Raw genomic sequence first — 23747 nt, 5'->3', positions numbered from 1 at the left:
AGTAGAGAGAGCTACAGACACAGTGGAGCAAAGCTTGTGACATCACACAGCCCAGAGGTAAGGGAAAGGCTAAGTTAGCATGCTATTTACAGAGATAGCACTGGCGATCTGAACCGGTCAGTGGCGAAAAAAAGCACTTTTAATGCGCAAATTTATACGGGACGCATTTGCCCCTGTTACCGTTTTAGCTCGTTTCGCAGCTCCCGGTTGCATCCGCCTCCCTCAATACTGAACCAATTTTAAAACGAGTTTTACCTATGAACCATACGCACACAAATACCGAAGTTATCCTTTAAGTTCTATTAAAGTGATCCTTGAGGCACACCTTATACATGCATACAAGCATAGAAATAGGGCTAATCTGTACGCTTCAAACCATCAAAATGTCTTTCATTGCCATGGAAATCAACGTCAAAATCAGGTATGTCATGAATCCACAATGAACAAATCAATAAGGCAAATCAAATAAAGAACAGCTATTGTGGCTAATGTGCAACCTGCATGCTAACGAAATGGTTAATTGTCATGTTATTTCAGGTGCATCCACTGTGTCCCTAATTGTATTTTAAAGGGTGTGGATACTTTTATTTTGCATGTGGTGTTATGAAAAACAGCTTAATAATAAAAAGGTCTATTCATCCTTAGTTTCATGCCACTCTTTTCCCATGAACATGTGCAACCCCCTATTCCATCCCAACAATATAGGACAGGAAGAAAACCATGATTTATTCTGAATCCTTCAGGAATACTATTAACATCATGGGCCAAGGCGTCCTTGAAGGATTTCAGAGATTTTGAGGCATAGTGGGCCACCTTGAAGAGACCTTTAGGTTCTAGTTGAGGGTTTTTAGCTAGCTGTCCTTGAAGGTGTTTCAAAGGTCTTTAAAAGATGAATTTCACTGCTTTAATTAAGCAAAACAAAGTTTTAATGAACTGATTAGTCAATGGACAGTAGATTAATCAACAGCTATTTGATCTGCTAAGGGACTGTTCTTTACTTATCAGAGGAAGTGAGGTGACTGGGGCGTGACTTCATTTTTTATTTTATTTATTCATTTTTGACCTTCCGTAAAGCTACAAATATTATTCCTTGAGCTTCTTTGAATGACTGTAGGAAAATGCATGACCCTCCCTCCACCATAAATTAGGGTTAGGGATGGGTCACGATTTTCGAATTTCGAATAGTCGTTTTATTTTTGAAAAATCGATTTTTTAATGCGACTATTACTATTCACCGTCTTATTTCCCCCCTTTATTTGACATGCAATTCAGCTCCTAACCGCACGAGGGCAGTATAGGATTGCTACAGCGGTGTGAGATGGGCTGCCAGCTAGTTTGATGCTCTTCTACAAACAGGAGAAACATGCAGAGACTACTACTCCGCGAGGAATGTCTGCAGTCATTCGGGCTTTCATAGTCGAGCGCACTTCCGCGTTGTAGTTTCCTGTAAAAATGTCCGTGAAAAATCCCCGCGATGTGAAAAATACATGCCGAGCAGTCACTGGTGCGCGGAGCTTTGCGCGCACAGGGCTTGCGGACGTCCGCTTTGAGTCCACGCGGACCTCCGTGGAGTCCGTTCCGCGTACGTTCCACCCGAGTATGTTCGGGCATTTAATGATGAATGGATCTCTGTGTGCATGGCTCCGGGGGTGGGGGGGCGATTATTCGGAAAATTGTCAAATAGTTGCCACGATTTTCGAATAGTGTTTTTGCTTGTGCTGCCCATCCCTAATTAGGGTAATAATTTGTAGGGATGCACAATAATATCAGCATGTCATCGGTATCGGCTGATATCGGCTTTAAAATTAACTATTAGAATTGGCTAACATGCTTTTTCTTATTTTGCATAATGAATGAATATTACATACATTGAAAAGTATTCTCCATCTGCTCACGATAAGAGTATACATGCTCTATATGCATGTATACTGCATACATATGATCACTAAAATTAGGTGGGGAAAAAAAGTGGATATATCGATATCAGTATCGGTTATCGGCCAAATAAGTTGTTATCTATCAGCATATCGGATATCGGCAAAAATCCGATATCGTGCACCCACTAATTAGATGTTTAAAACGTACACTTTGCTGTTTTAAAGTTAAAAGTCAAAAGCTGAAGAAGAAATCCTGAAGATGAAAAAAGCCTCAGTTTTTCACTCTTGTCGTGCATGCAGGTTAGTTTGCAAACAGTTTATTTTTTAGCCAAATTTTACATGAGCTGCGGAACAAAGTGGTTTTGATGACATATCACAATTTACAATTTTAAGCGTAGATTCGGTTATGTTTTTTTTCTGATGGAAGCATTTGTAACACATGACATGTCAAAGAACCGAAATCCGAAAGATCTGAAATGTGAAAATCTGTGTAAATGTCTGTTTTTGCAGTTTCTGGCTATGATAAATGGTGTAATTTTGTTGATTTATTTGCAGTAAAATAAATACAAAATACAACCATTTAACCATGTATATTCCTCCTCTAAGCCATTAAAAAAAAAAAAAGTCCCTCCCCGGTGCTTAAAAAAATATTTGACATGCCTCCCCTTTTTGCACCACCCCTTCCCCCCTCACATGTAACGAACAGTCCCTAATCATTGCAATCAGTTTTCAAGAAAAAAATGTCTCTGGCTTTTCTTTCTTCTTTGGAATCTAGACTGTTTACACTTGGACAAAACATGTCATCTGAATCACCGTGGGCTCAGGAAAAATACTGCAAGGGGCATTTTAGCTATTTTCTGATATTTTATAGACCAAACGAATAATCGTTTCATTGCAAAGCAGTCTTCCTTTGACTATTGTACAGTTCAGTAATAAATAATTACCCAGTAAAAATGTCTGTTAATGTTTTTGAGAAATAAAATGTGTGGTAGGGAAGCAGTCAGTCTGTATGGTAGTGTGAGCGCAGTTCACCAATCATGCATCCTCTGCATCGTCAAGCCGGAGCAGGGGGCTCCATCATCGTAAGAGCAGGGGGGCTTGGCCGTTGTTGTGAATGAGGGCCAGCATGACGTCAGGAAGCCAATGTCAACAATGCAGCTCCTAGAGGAGAAAAGGCGTTTCATCCTAACACACACACACACACAGGAGACCCATCTACCACACACCGACTGATGCCTACGGTCCATTAGAAGCAGCGGTTTCTGTGTGTCTGCGGAAATAAACAACAACAACAACAACAACAATGTGGACTCACTCTTATTTCTGAGGGATTGAACGCAGACGAGCAGGAAAAACGGGTAAGTCGGTCCCAGCGTTACACAGATAATAAGCAACCATCGGGCTTTACTACGCTGGGATAAAGCAGACTACGGGAGCCCCTTGGCAGCCGTGGATTTGCTTCTACTAATCTGTCTGCTCGTAGTGGCTTTCCTCACTTGTTTGTGTTGTAGTCTCACTGTTGTTGTGTTGATTTAACCACGATGTGTGTTACTCCTGATTCCTGAGGTGTGTGTGTGTGTGTGTGTGTGTGTGTGTGTGAGTCCTACCTGATGTGGTTTTGACACCGTGGTGGTGTTGAGGCAGGTTAGCAGGGATGCTGTGGTCGGCGGCATGTTTAAGCTAGGTGTTGTTTAAATGTGTTTCCCTCTAAAACGTGTTTCTCTCCGCTCACGTCGGGAGAATACGAAGTGCTTTGTGGACTGTTTAGTTAAGTTTGTTGCCAGCGACTTTTTAAAAAACAGTTCACTCTCTTTTAAAGAATGAATATTGATATTAGCTGACTTTAAGTGTGGTGATGTTGCCTTGTGTCAGTGAACGAGCAGCCGTGTTTGTGGTGTCATTGTGACAGACCACACGCGTCTGTTACATTTACAAGGAAGTTGTCGGTCTCTACAGTAGCCTGCTTGTCTTTATTTTTATTTCTATTTTTTTTAAAAAGCTAACCACATCCCACTTCTATAATAAATAGTATAACACATATGGATGGGGGACTAAACGCGGGGCACATGTTTTGCACGGGAGACAAATGCCACAACCGGGGCTGGCGCTCCTGTCACGCTGGGGGAGGAAGGGGCTGCAGAGGGACAAAGGAGCCAGCCTCCCACCCCCTTATTCCCGCCCTCAGCCGCTCAGCAGCCGCTTCAGTAAACACCCTCCTCGGAATAAAGCAATTCCTGTATGGACTATATCCTGACGTGTCTCCTCTCATGTAACTGTATGTGTCAGAATGAACTGTGCCACTACCGTCACCTAAATGACAATTCACCACCTTAAATGCCTAAAACAGGAATTACCGAGGTCTTCTTCTTACTGTAGCCTACATAAAAATATTGATATTCAGTTAACACCCATGCGTTCAGACAATGCTTCTCATAATATAGTGTGACTCGGCTGTTTGTATGACTTCTTATAAACATGCCCTTATTGAGAACAGATTAGCTCTTTGTTATCCTTCCTACAAAGACACTCTCTTCCCTCTTCCATCTTCTCTGCTGATGGGAAACAGCAACATCAGAGTTACACACAGTTCATCTGAATGGAGCAGATAAGAGGTGACCGAGGCCAATGAAATATTTACTACCACCACTTCCAGACAGTTATCGTGAGCAAAGACTACGGATATAGCTCTCTTGCTTTGCTGTTAATATTTCCTTCTCATTATCCCAGAGTAATAACAGCAAGAGAGAGAAAGAGAGCGTTTACTGTAAAGACAGAATTATTAAAGGGACGCTTGAATGATTTTACACATTAAGGTCAGTTTAATTCTTACTTAGTATGTTTACATGACAATAGAGACAATTCATGTATTGTGATAGTCCAACTAAAACCGGACTTTTAAAATACAAGCATGTTAGGCCGACTGAAATTGCGCCAAATCGAATTTCTCAAAGTCGGACTAACACCCAGATAATGCAATCGGGAGTTGAATTACTCCTGTTTGTTTGTAGTCAGTTGGACCCAAACTGACCTAGGCGCTCTGCACATGCTCCAGTTTCTGGCCTGGGCTTTGACCCGGAAGTTGTATAGCAGTAAATGCGTAACAGAAGAAGAAGAAGCTGGTAACAACACCGCAAAATCAACATCTAGAGCCATGCATTCTTGGACGGATGAGGACACATATTGGTTCATCCTGTGTCAGCTCAAAGATTTAAATATGTAACAGCACGTATGAAATGTACAGAGCTGTAAAGTTTTCCACCATGGTACCATTTTCGGCTCGCTAACCGATTGTTTGGTTTGTGTCAACTGGACAAAGGTCCAGTAGTAACAAGCTGAAAGGGGACATAGCGCCACCTATTGTAGCAGAGTTGGACATACTTCAGTTAATAAATGGATTCTTCTCCCATGCTTGTATACTGGGACAAGGACAGTAGTCCAGTTAAATGGCCTAGCCGAGCTATAACCATAGCTCGACTTAACTGTGCATGTAAACGTACTGATTGAGGGTCGCTGCCCATCCTGTGAAAACAGCAAATGTCTTCTGTGGAGCTTTGTTAAGTCTGAGAAAATAACCCACATCATGTCACCAGGGTTACCTAAGCTTGAGGGTACGGTCAGTCAGAAGCAAATGCAGTCGAGTGACCTTTGCCTTCCAAAGTGATAATTGTGCTGAATGTATGCAGAGCCTGACATGACGGACACGGAAAGCTAGCCTGCTAATAAATACCGCAAAATATGATGGGTACATTTTCCATTTTCTGTTGTTGCATGCCCTTTCCCTGACTCACTGCAAGCCAGGCAGCATCTCTCATGTGGGGCACTTTGTATTTTTCATGGCCAATATCATACAGCATCAGCTGGTTTTTCACGGCAACAATCCATGTCTCGTCCACACACTTTATCAACATATTCTCATAGAACAGTTCCAGTGAGAGTGTACGAAAAATGCATGCACAACAGTTCATGTGATATCCTATGAATAAGCGCCCCACGAATGAGGTTAATGTACAGTTGTGTAATGAACGTGAAGTTATGGAGGTTAGGTTGAGGCAATAAAAGTTACTGTGGTTCACCGCCCCAACCTGCCTCTCCACAAGACTGCTTGGGACTGCTTCTTTGTTTACTCCTGTCAGCGCATTGGTCATGTGATTGCAGCCTTTCAAAATACATGGGATATGTACGAATTTGGATGCATTACTTTTCATAGGAAAACATACCAACAGTATGTGAGAACAGCCTGACTTTGTTGCTATTGGTTGAGGCTGCAACTTCATTGGTCAAAGTTCACCAAAGTTGAACTCCACACAATGTGAAGATGCAAATTTACTTTGCCACTGGAAGGGAATGTTTTATTTGCCCCACTGCTTGCATTAAATGGAAGTAATTGGGAGGCGAATATTTGCTGCTGTTAATTTCACTCGCGTGACTGTACCCAGAGACAACAGATTCATCACAGAGAACCTGCAACAGACATTCACCTGGCAAAGAGGGTCCAACCCTTCCTTCCCAGGTCGGTAAATACCACCAGCGCCTGGTGTGTTAGGGCTCATTTATGCTCAGCGTTAGAGACGGAGACAGATGGAGCCTTCTGTCCATAGTCTTGTCCACATTTCCTGAAAGCTTGCGGATGTGGACAAAATGGAGCAGTACCACCGGACATCATGGAGGCAGTGTAGGGCAAGTGAGATATGACCATAGCAGACACTGAAGAAATTCAAATAATGGCAGAATGGAACAAATCAGTAGTATAGTGAAAAGAATTCCCCGTCTACATGTTGGGATCTAAGGTTATGGCTTCAAGACCAATGCTGCCTTTGTTTAAAGGTACAATATTACGACCTATTCTACCGTCTCCTTGTTTGTTGTTTTGTGACACTTGTTCCATCTATTGGCTGGATCTATACCAACATAAAAGACACAAGAAAGTATGAGGGCAGGGATGTTTACAATGTTTGAAATGGAAATGGATATCTATTTTCATACATAAAGGGATGATAAATGAGCCTCACAATGCACAGGGCACCCTTTAGCGTCTCAATGTGACGTAAAGCTCAAACACATTGTAAAACGAGATAAATGTTGTGAAACAGACGCAGATAGGTTTAGGAGAGGTTTTGAAAAAAAGAAAATGCTTTCGGTTTTTTTGGTTTCAAACAGGACACGAACTGTGATGTATTTTTGTGAGCTATTCCTGTTTGCCTCAGGAAGGATCAGAGAGCCACTGCAATGAAAAGGAACCATACTGAAGACTATGATCTATGCGTAGAGATGTGCTATGTTTAAGAGGAATTCGTGGCCAGATGGTTGAAAGTGAAAAAATGTGGAGGAATTAGGGATCCTCCTCTGGGGACCATGAATAGCAAGTTTCATGGCCACTGGTCCATAGCTGTTAAGATCTCTTGCGCCGTACTGAAGTGTTGGATTCACAGGTGGACTGTGGTGTACAGAGGAAGATATAGAAGTCAGGAAAAATGTCACTTGAAGAATTTATTAAGGTTCAAGTCAAAATTTTATAAAAAAAAAAAAAAAAAAAAAAGGTGTTGTGTGCTTATATTTGGTGTTAGGTTGATTCAAATAAGGTGACTAGAGTAAGTTTTCAGAGTATGGATGCATGTATTGATGTGTTTGGTGTGGGTGGAGTGCCATTTTTGTCATTCTGGGTGTTTGTGTGTGTATATATATAGTCTGTCTATGGACTAGCTTTGCTGAATGGAAGGACCGGCTGTGGTTTGCATCCTGTGAGGAGTGTGAAATGTGTTTTCTGTGGTCTGTGCGGAGGCGTCCAGTCCTGAAAATAACTGCTTTCCATCTTCTGTGTCTCATGTATCACATGAAGAGTAACTCATTTATGAAATGAATCACGTCTGGCCTGTTGGTGAACTGAGACATTAATATGGGTGTAAATCACAAGTTTCATCATATCATATTATATCCATTATTTTGACAGTGATTCAATATTTGCTGATATCCCAAAGTCTGTCATGATACAATTCTGATTTGATTCAGTTCAGGGGCCTGTGATCTAGATGAGACCATATCAGTGAATATCCTCATTGTCTTTTCTTGGCTGCTTGCCATCATCTGCCTTGTGCTAGGCTGCTAGCCCTGTTTGAGTGTTTAGGAAGGAGGTGTGCTTTGACAGAAATGGTGACACTGACATGCCATGGGAATTTCAAAATAAGCGCGTATCTTAAAGATGATCAATCAATCAATCAATTTTATTTATAAAGCCCAATATCACAAATCACAATTTGCCTCACAGGGCTTTACAGCATACGACATCCCTCTGTCCTTATGACCCTCACAGCGGATAAGGAAAAACTCCCCAAAAAACCCCTTTAACGGGGAAAAAACACGGTAGAAACCTCAGGAATGATGATATCAGTGTCTTCTCTTTGCATCAATCATATTAGATAACTATTCATCAGAACAAAATGTGGGCATTGTACATTTCTGCAAATCACAAACACATTACATTTGCCCCTTTCAGATGTATCACATCAATCCTTCTAAAGTAACACGGTATATGAGTTGACTTTGTCATCGTTGCTTTTTTTCCAGCAGCAGTGGTTGTTTCTTACAGAGACATTGCTGCTTTTCCAGCAGTGATTGTGCCACCAAAACTGGGTATTTTAAGCCACAACATGATCTTTTCCTGACCTTAGCCATGTGGTTTTTGTGCCTAAACATATAACCAAAGCATTGTTGAAAATTTTCATTGTGAATTAGAAAATGGTCAGTGGACCACCTGGCACCCTATCTGTCCCGCAGGCTTTGAGTTGAGTATCACTGCCCTAGCCATTAAAGGATTAGAACCAGGGTGTTTAACAGGGAGTTTGGGACCCCTTGGGGGTCCCCAGAGTTACTGCAGGTGGGGCTGCCAAATTATTGTTTGATAATTTAAACACATGAACAAAGATAAATCAGCCTATTCATAAAAAAAAAACCCCAACAACAACAACAACAACAACAACAAAAAAAAATTTAAGCTACACAACAGATAGGCTAACTGTTACCCATGAATCCTTGTGCAATCATGTAACTGTAACTTACATTTGTATATTTTGTATGAATTTTACCCGTCATGAACCTGCCTCACATTCCATGAAATTAGCTTTAGTTTTAAGCGTTTCCACGATGGATGGGATTTTAGAGAGGTATGAAGCATTCAGAAGATGTCGATGCACAACTCTGTGTAACAAAACAAAAGAGCCATATTAATGTTATTAATTACACCTGTGCTTGTCTTCCTGTCACAAGTCAAAATGTCTGCAGGGAAAATGGTCCTGTACAGAAAAAAATGATATTAAGTTCTCTATTTTTTATAATGTCTAGTTTTTAAGTATAGTGTATATTTAATCATATTAATGTGATGTTCAATTTGATGCTGGTACTGCACTGATTTAAATTTCACCATCTGCTTGTATCTGCACCCATGTACAACATGGGCACCCATGGACTGTACGTGTCAAGTGCTCCAGCTGCACAAGTGTAAAACACTATGCAGATTGTACAGATCTGCATGAGTATCTGCTGTCCACCCTGCTGTCTGTGTTTTGGAATACACTGAGGACTTAAAGGGATAGATTGGATCTTTTGAAATGGGGTTGTATGAGGTACTTTTACAGTCAATGTATTACATATAGAAGGTATCAGGCGGCATCCCTCCAGTTTGGAGAATGGGGTTGGAGTCTGACACGGCTGCATACAGGATAGCTGCTGGTCTACTGCTGCTTTGAACAGTTAGTTAGTTTATGTTATTGTGTGACTTTGGTGAAAACTAACCATTTTTACACCAAGTCATATAATAACACAAACAAATAACTGATCGATTCATTCTGATTTCAGTCCCACTCTCCCTATCTTTTCTCTTAAAGCACAGCTGTGGCACAGTCATGAACGAGGAAGTAGGAATGTGAGGAACGTAAAGAGGAGAATGTGGAGCATGCTTGGAGCTCATACCACGTTGACACCTTTGCACACCTGACCAGTCACTGTTTACAGCAGCCTTTAAGCAGTGACTGATAAATGAACCTTGTACAAAATGTCGTGGACTACTTGAAACTAAACATCTGAACGTGTTTGTAACCAACCTTTACAGTAAGTTGACAGCAATACAGAGCCTGTGTAAGAACAGATGAAGATTTATAGACAAAGGTGTGCAGAGTGAAAATGACGTCATTGTTGGCAGAGCGTATCTTCAGTCTAACAAAGAACCTTTGTTGAAAGTCTTCACCTTTTACTCTTCACATCTCTCCTGTCTAAATACCCCACATTTAGAAACAAAGGTCATTCATTAAAGTGGTGTTTTAAAGGGGTTAAACACAGCTAGTGCTCATTGTAACCATCTATTTTCTCCCCCACTACGTCATGTGAGGACATACTCCCTGAGGGGGATGGGTTTGTGTGTGTGTGTGTGCCTACTCACACGTCTCTACTATGTGTCAGTGTTTGCTGTATGGCTATATGCCTCCTATATGCACATTTGGTAGTGTGCATGAACACGTGCTCAGTCAGAACCAGTTAGTGGTGTTTCAGGATGCTCATCACCTTGAAATGGGCCTCTCACCCAGTGTGTGTGACACACACACACACACACACACACACACACACACCACAACAGGCACATGAGGAAACGTAGTGAAGTCATGTCTGGTGAAGCACAGGACAGAGCTGATTTTAGTGAAGTGTCTGTCAGGAGGCCTTACTGTACACTCTGCTGTTCCACATTCTTCTCTTTGCAGGGCAAACATAACAGCCTGGCACAGTGGCTCACTCCACTACTGAGTTATAATGAATGAGCAATGCTTAGTGGAAATATCATCTTCATTTAAGATTTTTAAGAAGAAACAAAATGGTAACTGTTTATCAAGCACCTTTCTAGTCCTCTACTATACAACGTGCCACCTGCTCAACAGTTAAATATTTACATGCACTTACACATGGGTGCACAGCCAATCTGAGGTTTAGCATCTTGCCCAAGATTACTTCCACGTGCAGGCTGGAGGAGCCAGGGATCAACCCGCCGATCTTCTAATAAGGGGCTGAACCGCTCAACCTCCTGAGCCACAGCCACCCCAGAGACTGTCACAAAAACAAAGCTGAGGCCTGTGTTAAAGTCAGCCCTGCCAACTCAAACACACAGTCCTGTAGTCATCCAGGATCCTTTACATGAATGAGAATGCTCTCACTCCCAACTTGTCAAATATCACTGCTTGGTTAGTGGACTCTGACATCTATGTATGACGCGCTAGGTATTCTGGGTGCATCTGTTGTTGACATTCGCTTATTACATGCATTGAATCTTTTCAAAATACACTTTCATTTTGAATTTCATCAATGTTGGTAATACACCTTGTACTTAAATTTATCTCCTTCAGCAATACAAACAATTGGTTAGGTTTAGGGAACAAAAGCCCATGGTTAGGTTTAGGGAACAAAAGCACATGGTCAGGTCTAGGGAACAAAAGCACATGGTTAGGTCTAGGGAACAAAAGCCCATGGTTAGGTTTAGGGAACAAAAGCACATGGTTAGGTCTAGGGAACAAAAGCCCATGGTTAGGTTTAGGGAACAAAAGCACGTGGTTAGGTTTAGGGAACAAAAGCACATGGTTAGATTTAGGGAACAAAAGTATGTGGTTAGATTTAGGGAGCAAAAGCCCATGGTTAGGTTTAGGGAACAAAAGCACATGGTTAGGTCTAGGGAACAAAAGCACATGGTTATGTTTAGGAAACAAAAGCATGTGGTTAGATTTAGGGAACAAAAGCACATGGTTAGGTCTAGGGAACAAAAGCACGTGGTTATGTTTAGGGAACAAAAGCACATGGTTATGTTTAGGGAACAAAAGCATGTGGTTAGGTTTAGGGAACAAAAGCACATGGTTAGGTTTAGGGAACAAAAGCCCATGGTTATGTTTAGGGAACAAAAGCATGTGGTTAGGTTTAGAAAAATACATCATGGTTTGGCCCAACATTCATATGGAAAGCCAACACTGGGCTCCTGGGTGAAAGTCAAGGCTTTGTTGGACCCATCCACTACCTCTCCTGGACCCTATGGTGGCATAAATATCCCACAATGGATGCGTTAACATCCGCAGGTGGATACAATCCGACTGGTATTAGTTAGTTTGGTACAAGAGCCATACCGTATAGGCTACAAATAAATTACAATTTATTTGCAATTTATTATTTTTACGTTAGAGCAAAATAAATCATGTATAGAAATCAAAAATTATGATGGATTGAGATGCATTGATTTTATCATTGAATTGTAGCCCTCTGAATTGTAATTAAATCGAATTGTGAGGTGCCTAGAGATTCCCACCCCTACTTTCCAGCTCCTTATATCAGGCCTACATTGTTACTGGCGGCATTTCAAACTGATGCCCTCCGGCAGTGTTATAAACTGATGCCCATTTTTGCATCAGTGCCTGTCACTGAAAGCACTGACAATGTGGCAATATTTGACAACTTGACAATGAGAACAGACTAACGCTAGATACCTAAATGGGAACAATCAACCTGAAGTACCAACAATTTCAAAATAGATCTAAAAATTGAAAAATCTGATATAAATAATTATATTGAGGCTAAAGGAAAATGATCTAAATGTAAAATCAAAATGCTTAAACGGAAAAGCTTTAATAGAAAACTGTAAAGAGTTAAGCTGTCCTCAATGAAAGTCCACTTTTTCTGCAGACTTTCACAATAAGAGCCCACAAGGGAAGGAAGTGACTTTGCCTTCTGAGCCTCTGGAAGTCTTTTAATGTGAAATAGATTTGCAGCACATGTTGATTTATCGACAGTTACTTTACAGCAATCGAACAATAAATTATCAAATTGAATAATAATGGCTAAAAGCTATTTCAGAAAAGATGAGAGAAAGAAGTGTTCTCAGCAGAGTGATATGTAGTTAGGATTAGGTCGAAATGAGATTCTGCTCGAATTTCTGGAAATGAACATTATACTGAACTGATTACGACAACAGGTAAACATGAAGGACAGTTTACGTCTGCATTAACCAGGTAACAGGGACATGGGGAACAAGAACATGAGTTGTCTTTGATGCAAAGTGACAGTTTAGCACAAAGGCACTGAGTGACTGACCCTGGTTCAGTGTGTAGTGCGGAGACTCTTTCAACTCTGTCATGCCTTACAATGGCCACAAGGGAGCAGATGGACTAACCCTGACTGAGTGAGTGAATGAAGTGATGTCTCCATTGCAAGCTTCACGTTACATCAGACATCACAGCAGTCCGTGTATGAACGCAGCATGAAAAACAAGAAATCTATTGGATGCAGTATGAACATCATCCTGCAAACACCACTATTTATAAGACTACATCTCCATGGCAGCATGTGGTGTTTGCTTCAGTGTGATGAAGACTGCTTGTGGAGGTTTTCTCCTCTTCCCTGCTGCTGTCTGTCTGAGAGACTGTTTGTGTAAAACCGATACATAATTCACACTCACAGCACTGTGTGTGTGTGTGTGTGTGTGTGTGTACATGGTGCAGGTGCAGGTGAGAGGAACTGATCAAGGGCAGCCTGACCGTGTGTGTATGTGTGTGTATGTGTGTGTGTGTGAAGGTGATGAGTACAGACTGTCCCAGGAGGCGTAGCACAGCTCGAGGGCAGACAGAGGAAACTAGACTCAGAATGTCTGATGGATCTCTTTCTCTATCTCTGTATCTCTTTTCCTTCCCTTCTTATTGTCCATACCTCCCTCTCTCTCTCTCTCTGTCTCCTTAAATTCTTTCTACTCTGTACACTCACTCTCTCAACACGTCTATTTTTATCACCTTTGCCTCAGCAGTCTGTCATGCTGGAGGATGGGTGCGTGTAGTTGGTGTGAAGCAGGGCTTTTTGTCTCGTCCTCTCCTCACTTGTCTTTAGTGCTATTTGTTAATCACCCAAGGCTGTGATCACTTTTAGATTTATCAATTCAGTTGTGAATTAATAACTTACTCCAAATGTTTTGCACACCAAACACACAGTGTTGTTTTGAAACTACATTTCTGCGTAGCAGTATTGATAGTTAGACTGCTTGTTGTTTTAAGAATAATTTAAATGTTTTGTGCTGTGTCTCTCTTCTCTGGGGTGGATAAAATAAAGAATATTAATATGTCACATATGTCCAATTAAAATGGGAAAGGAAATATAAAATATCCATAAATGATTTTCTCTGAATATATGAGAATGTCTAGTGAGTTGTGATTTTTAAGCACAGAGGGGAGCTAAATGCGAGCATTGGTATGCTAACATGTTCACAATGGCAATACTAACATATTGATTTTTAGCAGGTAAAACCATGTTCACCATTTTAGTTAGTGCATTAGCATGCTAGCATCTTCTAATTAGCACTAAATACAACATCTCGTTCTTATTCCCAGGCCCGTCAAATACAGACGCTTTGTCAAGCCCCTCGGCATCTCATAGCGATGCACAGGGCACCCTTTGGTGCAGGGGTCTTCAACGGTTTCCAGGCCAAGGACCCTAAGCTTTAACAGAGGTGGAGCAGGGCCCCCCTACAACATGAAACTGAGTTGCAATTGAGATAATTCCCTGAATATGTTTTGGTCTTGTCTTGTTTTTGCTTGCCTGTAGGTTTTTATCTCAGCAGCAGTTGTAGCCTTACCCTCTGCACTTTCACCAGTGGTTTCTGAGTGGACAGTATGTCAGAGTCTCTTGCTCGAAAAGTTAAAACAATCCATTGTGGCTCACAAGATTGTCTGCACTCTTGGAATACAGCTAATTGATCAATATGTTTTAATAGTAAATGTCAGGTTACTAGTTCACCATGCTGTATTGATAAGTGTGGCACAGTGAATTAGTGCTAGCTAGCACTGATGACAGTAAGCCTATCATTAACGTTGTGTACTGTAAATGAAATAGCTTTTTTTTTTTTTAAATGAACACGCTGATTTGTCTTTGCTAATAATGAGTTTGATTCATGTTCATGTGTATTTTTAAACACATTCAAAACCTTAATTTTTGGGGGATTTGATTTGTACAATTCAATTAGGCTGGGAACATATAACCTTGTAATGGGCCAACCTCTCAGTGATTTCATTTTTTATTTTTTTTGAAGAGCATACATAATGGATATGAGAGGTAAGATCTGACGGAGCTGACGTCTCTTAGAGTTGACAAAAAAGTTATATATTTATTCATTTCAGAGCAGTTGTAGTTTCAACTTTCAACAACATTCAACTTAAGCATTTGGATGTTAACTTGCACGGAATGATGGCTGCTGCTGCTAGCTGTGCTAGCCACACACAGCCCAAATTTACATTGTTCACCCGGTGACACCGTGATACGCAGCTCATCATGACAAACCTTGTAAACCTTGTTGAAGAATAAAGCTTCAGGAAGTTAATGGAATATGTTGAGCCTGAATGTTCATGTTCACATTCATAACACATGGCGCAAAGTGTCTCGTACTTCAGCAGCATTTAAAATGAGACATGGTTGTTAAAGGTTGTTATTAAAGACTTCAAAGGGCTCTTAATGCACACAATATGTTTTGGGGACAATGTTTCAAATACTTAACAATAAATTGTGCTAAATTTTGACTGTTTTCTGAGTGTTTTCCTCTTTTTAGACTAGTAGACTAGTCTTAATTAAAATTTGTTAAGTAGACAGGGAAATTTGTTGCCAGAAACATCCCTAGTCCTCTTATGGCTGAGACACAGCCGATAGCAATATTATTTAAAAAATGTATCAAAAACTAGAATGCTGACCAGTTTGTTTTTAAGTTTGTCTATTTCAATAGACAGATTTTAAAAAACGGGTTGCTTTCTGTGACACTGTTTTAGTTTGGTTTAGGTCATATTTAACTGACAGTTTTTTGTCAGCCTGGTTACTCATGTGTCAGAAACTCATAGCATTAAATGTGGTGTTCCTCAAGGAGGCATTCTTGGACCATTTTTTTCATTATATGCTTCCACTTGGAAACATTATTAACCATCACCAAATGAATTAACATTTTTTATGCTGATGACACACAATTATACATCTCTGTCCCACCAAATGCCCCTAATGCACTGGATGCTCTCATGGCCTCTCTCACTGATATTAATGTGTGGATGGGTAAAAACTTTTTATAGCTAAATGAAGACAAAACTGAGATTCTTTTAATCGGACAAATGCAGCAAGAGTCAAACTTAAAAACCTAGTAAAACCTTATCAAGCACATTAAAACTGATGTTACTAATCTGGGAGTGATTTTAGATGCTGATTTAAATTTTAATTCTCATTTTAACAGGGTCATTAAAACATCCCTTTATCATCTTTGGAACATTGCTAAGGTCAGACCTTTTTTAACCCAGAAAGATGCCGAAACACCGGACTACCCAAAAAATAAATATGAAAACTACAGCTAGTCCAGAATGCTGCAGCCAGAGTGTTGACCAAAACAAGGAAAATGGATCACATAACCCCACTGCTAAAGTCACTACACTGGCTCCCTGTATCTTCCAGAATTGATTTTAAAGTTCTTTTACTTGTTTATAAAACTTTAAATGACCTTGCCCTGACATACATCCTTCACTGCTTTACTTTTAAATGTTCCTCATGTGTCCCATAATAGTGCTGTTGAGAGCGCTTTCTGTTTTTACGCCCCTAAACTGTGGACTTCGTTACCTCTTGCTATTAGAATGGCGAGCTCTCTCTGTATTTGTAAATGTAAATTAAAGACCTACCTTTTTAATCTGGCTTTTAATGTGGAGTACTATTACAGTCTTGATTTTTAAGTTTTAACCACTAGATTTTTACCTACTTATTTGTCCTGTTCATTTTTATTCTATTTTATTCATTTATGTACTCTCTTTTTATTCTATGGAGTTTTAATCATATTTTTGTTAGTTTGTTCTGGTTTGGTTGGTTTGCTTTTTTTTAAAATATTTTATTGTCTTGTGTCTGTGTCAATTTAGTTTTGCTTTGTGAAGCACTTTAGGCTGCTTATTTGTATGAAAGGTGATATAAATAAAGTTGAGTTGAGTTGAATACTTGAGCACCATTCCCGCCTTTTTGGAAACCGAGAAGTGAGACAGGAGTCCTTGGGATATAGCTAACCCCCTTTATAAGGGAATAAATTATGTTTTTGTATAAAGCTGATGGAAAAAATCTGGGACCCATTCTTAAAGGACCAACATTTTCATAAAAAGTATATTTTAAAACAAAGATGAATATAACTACATTTTGATACCAGTGATATCAGTACATACTGTTAGCTCAGAGTTTGAAGGCTTTTAACACACTTTTAATTGTTTGAAGTTGTGAATTTCTGTCTGGGACAGAATAATCATATCATATTATAAATATATCATATCATATATAAAAATCCTATCTTTTTTTCATACATAAATTCTTTAAAATGAATGTTTCACCCCAGAAATTAAGTTACTGTGTTGATAAGTTATAATTCAAAGGGTTTTTTTTTCTGGTAGGACATGAGAATGGGTGTCATATTTCAAAGAGAAAGTGAAGTGGCATTCGTATTCGTGGCATTAAGAGCAATCTATTTGTTACAACTTTAGATTTTGGTGTAGCAGAAATATGTTAATCAATTTTCTTAATCTATTAATCCCACACATTCCACCAGATTCATTGACCAGCTATGGAACCATGGGAACCAATGCCTTAGCGGGGTTTCCACATTAGGGCCAAGATCGACTTGATCTGAATTACCCCCTAAAGGGCTGTGAACAAGGTCAATAATCAAAAACCGTCAGAGTGGACTGTTCTTGAATGAGTCTGACTTGTCTTTGTTAAAAAAAAACAAACACACATTTTAATTTTGCCTCAATCAATGGGAGAATTCCTTGACATACATAATGGATTCTACAGCTAGCACTCGATGAAATGTTTTTGTCATGGCTTACATTCCAGTGGCCATACAATTCTGCTGCCCTCACACAAAAATTGGAACATTTGGCCTCGCTCATTGTCTCATTTGTTGGTGAACCAATGTGCGGCAACATATTCCAGAGCATTTCTTCTGATTTGAAATTGACTTGGCCCACACATTGAAAAGAATACACAGCTGCATTTTTTGTACTACTGCGCATTAAATATTTCATGGATCCATCTGTTCACACCTTGCAACAATGAAGAGTGTCACCAGCAGCAAATTTGTCATGGCAGAAAACCATTTTCTAATCCCAGTGCGAGAGATGGCGTTCCTGACATTAAAGTGCTTCATCCTGCGCCAAGCCGTTGCCATGTATTTGTGTCTTGGAACAGATTTGAGCAGCCATTGTTTGGACTTCTGAGAGACACACTGAGAATTATTGATGAGGAGACAATCTGTCCATGAGAACAATGTTTGTATCCTCACAGTGTGGAGGATGTTACTGTAATGAGATGATGATATGTGGAATTGTAACAGTATACCAGCATTTAACCAAAAATCCAAACCAAATTACCAACAAAACAGAGACATGGCTCTTCACCACTCTCAGCTCTCAGTGCCCAGGGCATTGTTGGCATTTCTGGTTTATCTGGTGCATAACCTTGCCACAGATCTGGCAACCCATCTGGCATGGCTGGCGGTGATTGGTGTAGACAGGGGGGCAGATGGTGAGATGATGGTCAGCTGTTTTGGGCACTGCTTAAATCCACATATGCCATGAAGGGGTTACTGAGCTAAAGCTAAATCTGTTGTTTAGCTTACAGAATGTCTCAGGGTCAGAGTGTCTGAGGGACACAGCTGATGAAGAAAGAGAATAAGATAGAGTCAATTTTAGAATTATTTAGTTGTAATGTCTAAAACCTTCTATGGTGTTCAGTCTTCTCTGTGCTGCTGTTATAGCAGACATGTTAGAACTAACTGAGCACATGGACTCAAATCTGTTGATGAACTGTGGCATTTAACTTGTGATGGTGACATTACATTAAAAGTAGAGAGCTTTTCACCACCAACAGAGAAAAAAGCCCACTGCTTTTTAGGTCTGTAAGACTTTGTGTATCCGTGCAGAACAATACAGTCACTCTCAGAAGATCACAGCAGGGGTGCACAGTTTGTTGCACTCAGCCGCACACACAATACACAGAAGTAGATTGATGCACATAATGTGGAGCTAGAGTTTACAAGCTTGAGTTCTGCCCAGAAACCTTTAGCTGTACACTGTTAGCATCATCGTTTGCTGAGCTTAGCACAACAATAGGAATGGTGTGCAAGTCAGACAGTCAAACAGCGAGCACAAATGAAGCACTGGAGCTGGAAGACCTGCCTGCAGGTTCCCCGTCAGCAATGCAGAGAGAGCTGTGTATAAAGACCCTTTCCCACTTTACAAAAAAACAGCTAACACCTGCTAACATCTGGTTTTCGTATGTAATGGGAAAGGTTACAACCGGCATTCACATCTGGGTCAAATGGCTCTGTAGTAGTAGTCAGCTCTGGTTCCAGTCGTCAGTGATGGAAATACAAAAGTGGATGAATAACTTAAAGCTATAGTTGGTAATCCTGTTCAGAAACACTTCTTGTTATACTGGGTAAAATGGTCCTTCCATCCTGAGAGTAGTCAATACATAATGTGATCAGAAAAAGGAACGAAAAAAATCCGACCTCTGTGGCAGCTGCAGGCCTGTAAAAAGCAGAGATGCAATACGCACTACCACAGAAAAACACGTCTTCATCCAAGCAGAACGTAAACATTGTTCCAAATCAGTCTGCACCAATTTTGAAAAGAGAGACTGAATAATTTAGATATATATGTAAAAAGAAACATACTGGTAATGCCTTCACAGGCCTCCGTGCTACTTTCCACTGTTTACTAACCTTTTTTCTGGACTGTCCGTGATGTACAACATGACACACCAGAAAAAAACACACAGAAAGGCATACTTGTCTACTGGCAACGGGAAAGGAATCTTTAGCCTCAGGTTTTCAGACTTTCCCGTGTTTAAATAACCTGCATTCACATGCTAATGAAGGAAAAGGGGTACAAGACAAGGACGATGTTTTAGCATTGCTCCATCTTTATAGTTTCTACGAAGGAAACGCATCTAACATGCTAATGCACCTTCAATAGCGTCCCCCGGACATGCCAATTAATGGGAAAAGGAATCAACAAACTAGAAACTTTATGTCGTAGTTGCTTTCAAGCAGCCTTTAGACACGAAGCTGAATGGAATTAAATAATTACTGGAGCAATTTACATTGGCTAGGGATGTCAACGGTTAATTGGTTGACTGCCTAAAATATTCTTGACCAGTTATTTATGTTGGTCTATAGGTTATTTTTGCTTGTCTAGTGTCTAGGTCTAGTGGTTGCACCTCACTGTGTAGTGGGAGCTAGCTACCAACACCAATCATTCAGTGATTACCGCTAGTAACAGTGTCTTGACCCAGCAGTGTTGCTGTGGAAACATTGTGTCCACCCTCAGGTCTTCCCGCAGGTCTCAATTTTGAGCCGCAACCCCCTTTAGCATTGTAAGCTAGGCTGTTGTTATCACTGTTAGCTCTGTTAGTACCATTTGCAGTGTCAGCAGGGCTTAGTGTTACTAACATACATTAGTTAAAAATGTTAAAAGGGTTTTGGTGATTCAAATGAAGCCACTTACTCGCCGGGATGACATGGAGGGAAGCCACAATGTCGTCCCAGTGGCGGTAGCAATGGTAATCACGAATGAGCAGCGCTGCTAGCCAGCTTCACCCAACGCGGGTGGTGTGCAGTGCAGATGTGGATTAAGAGACCTGGATACATACAGCATTAGAGGCAGGACCCTGTTTATTCCTATGGAAGTTGCTCATTGCTGCATAAAGCCAGAAAAGCTCTATTTCTGCAGTATAAAATCACCTGGATGATGGGCGCTGCTACTGCTGGCGGAGCTGCCTCTTTCCAGTTTAATGCTCTGCTTACTTGAATGGAGAAAAAAAATGATTAAAATTTCACCACCTCTAAATGGATAGCGCTTGGAAATGTGGTGCTAAAGCTCACTGTGTCTATGGAGTGCCGGACTAATAGAAAAGGCCTCTTGTATTTCATGTCTTTTTTTTTTTTTTTTTTCTAAAAATTAACTGGTTAGTTAACAGGTAATGTGCGTCAGGCTACCAAATAATAATAACCGAAACTGAGAGCCCTAACATTGGCATATAGCCAAGGTGGAACTAATTAAAACACTACTCCTAATGCACAAGTTTTACTTTTATTATTCTATTCAATTAGTATTTTCAATTGCATATCGTGAGAGCTCCTTTTAGTTTTATAGCCTGTTGTGACCTGTTTCCTTTTGGGAAAGTGTTGTTCAGTGTTGGTACAGCGTAACACAGAAGTGTTTGAAATGAGCCTTAAAATGTTCCATCAGTCCCAAGCAGGATTGTGTCCATCTTTAACACTTGCACAACTGTCTGTTCAAAATAAATGAAAAGAAATGGATCCTTCTGCATTTGTTGTTTTTACTACTGTACTGAACTCATACCTAACCATGACTTCCAGCCACAATACCAACTGTTTATCGTTACACCCCTACTGCTTTGTTTATAATATAATACTGTTTTATAATATTGAGGTTGCTAAAGATGGGAGGTGGATTTTTAAACATCAGGTATATTGCATATAATTGGTGTCACTCTGCTTTGGAGACGTATCCTCTTCAGCTCACATGTTCTTATTCACATGCTTTGCTGGGATTTGCAGACTCTAACTCCAGTGACTGCCTGCCTTCTTTTTTTTTTTTTTTTAAAGTCATTGTCTGATTACTCAGCAGCCTGAGTGTGTGATGTAATCCTTTGTTATCAAATGGTCAAATGGCTGCAGCAGCTCTGGGATATAGAAAATCCTCCCAGTAGAGAGGCAGGAAGGAAGCTTGACGGAGGGCCAGCTCTAGTGAATGAGGTTTACTCTTAGAGAGCTTTCAGACCCATGCTTAAAGGCCAAGTCACAGTTTCAGCGTCCACATGTCTGCAAAGGTCCGATTTGGTCCATGTGACGTAAATCTGGTCATCCACCTATGTCCGCGAGGGTCTGCAGAGCACATGGGAGAAGTTTTCCTTGTAGACTTTCTCCAAGAAAGCCCTTTCTGACAGAAATCTATTAATTTTATCCCAAACCATGACTTTTTCCTGAACCATAACCAAGATATCCCTTTTTGGTAGAAAGCCCTCAAGGAACATTTCTCCAAACTGTGTCCACAGAGACTGTCTGCGTGCGAGTAAAGCCATCAAACCCTGGGAGACACTGTGAAGGGAGGGGACCATCCTGAAACTTCCAGCATTACTTCACCTCCATTTCTGCTACTCTGTAGTTGTGTAGGACTGATCCAGTGAGAACAGCAATGAGCTACATGTCAGTATTTGACAGTTTGTCATTGCTTATACAATTAAGGCACACACACACAGATTGTAATGTGGCATCATGTGCTTTGAGGGGTTAACCAATCAAAATCAAGGAAACAAAATCATACATAATCTCTGGCTTTCTTTTGACCTCACAACCAATCAGCTACTACTCCCATCGTAGCAGAACCAGCTGCACACATTGAGTAATTTTATAGTCAGACTGATGAGGAACATTTCAACTTTCAACATTTATAATATTTGTAGGAGCCAGCTCTGAACTTCTTCCTCTCAGGCTTACATCATTAATTTCATTTTCTGCCCCCTAAACACAATGATTCCAATTATTAGTGGAGTAGCTCCAGATTCAAATCTCATTTTGCAACCTTTACATTTTGAGTCTTCTCTTAGGATGACTTGTGACTGTGAGGAAAGTGGGGAAAAGGGTAAAAGCAAAGCCAAGCTGAGGACAGTCAGTAAGTTTACATGACATTAGAGAGAATTGATTTATTGTATTAGTCTCACTAAAACCAGCCTTTTAAAATACAGATAAGCATGTTGGTGTGACTGGAATTCTTCTTCTTCTTCTTCTTCTTCTTCTTCTTCTTCTTCTTCTGCTTTCTATTCTTAAAGTAGGACTGACATACCCAGATAATGCCATTGGGAGTCAAATTACAATTACTGCATATATACAGTCAATCAGACCCAAACTGACCCAGGCTCTGTGCATGCTCCACAGTTTACACTGGAAGTTGAATAACATTAAATGCACAGAAGAAGAAGCTGGTAACAACATGGCGAAATCTATGTCCAGAGCCGTGCATTTTTGGACGGATGAGGAGACACAATTCATGCTGTGAAAAAACATGGATGGGAGGGAAACCTGTTCAAAATAAGTGGCAGAATAGCTGGACATGCTTGATCATTTGGTCTGTGATGTATCCATCGTAGTGGAGTCTGACATACTTTGGTCAATAAACTGATCCCCCTCCCATGCTTGTATACTAGGACAAGGACAGTAGTCCAATTAAATGGCCAAGTTGAGAAATAACCGTAACTGAGCAGAAAATGAAGTCAAGCTAGTTTGTTGTGGTTAAGCAGGTGTATCCCACTAGCTAGATCATTGCTACTATGTTGCACTGTGTTGATACGACGATTACTGCTGATACATCGGAATGTCAACTTCGTGGAAGCATAGCACCCACCCTCTAGTTCCCCGTGGTTAATACCATTAGCTCCATCAGCACTGTTGCCATGGTTTAGCGCTGCTCATGGAGTCAGCACTGTTAGCTGCTAGCCGCTAATACTTACAGCAGTGTTCCTTATCAGTCCAGCAGCTTATGTTTTTGTATGTTCAACAAGCAATAGCCAGTAGGTGACAATGATACACCGTATAGGTGTTGTTTTCATAATTACAGTGAATAAGGTGTGATCTAATCTTCTCAGTCTTCACTGAGAACCATTATGAAGATTGCTTGGGAACCAGACAACTCTGTGAACTCATGTTTTATTTGCTCTGGCAGATGCGTCTGGTTCCCCCTTCCCTTCGGACACATTTACAGCAGCCTGAGATGTGCTGGGCCAGTCACAACT

At 40.5% G+C, this 23747-nt stretch overlaps 1 protein-coding gene across 1 annotated transcript in view; it reads left to right on the top strand.

Annotated features, from left to right (window-relative positions):
- Positions 1–3073: 3073 nt before the first annotated feature.
- The window catches only part of LOC126400945 (transcription regulator protein BACH2-like), an 84975-nt gene continuing 64301 nt past the window's right edge, over positions 3074–23747 (top strand). The window contains exon 1 of the mRNA XM_050061954.1: positions 3074–3235. The gene's annotated coding sequence lies outside the window, so the exon portion shown is untranslated. The remainder of the gene's footprint in view (positions 3236–23747) is intronic.

Source organism: Epinephelus moara, chromosome 14 (assembly GCF_006386435.1).
Source record: "Epinephelus moara isolate mb chromosome 14, YSFRI_EMoa_1.0, whole genome shotgun sequence".
Classification (NCBI taxonomy): Eukaryota; Metazoa; Chordata; class Actinopteri; order Perciformes; family Serranidae; genus Epinephelus; species Epinephelus moara.
This window is presented reverse-complemented; position numbering and strand designations above follow the sequence as displayed.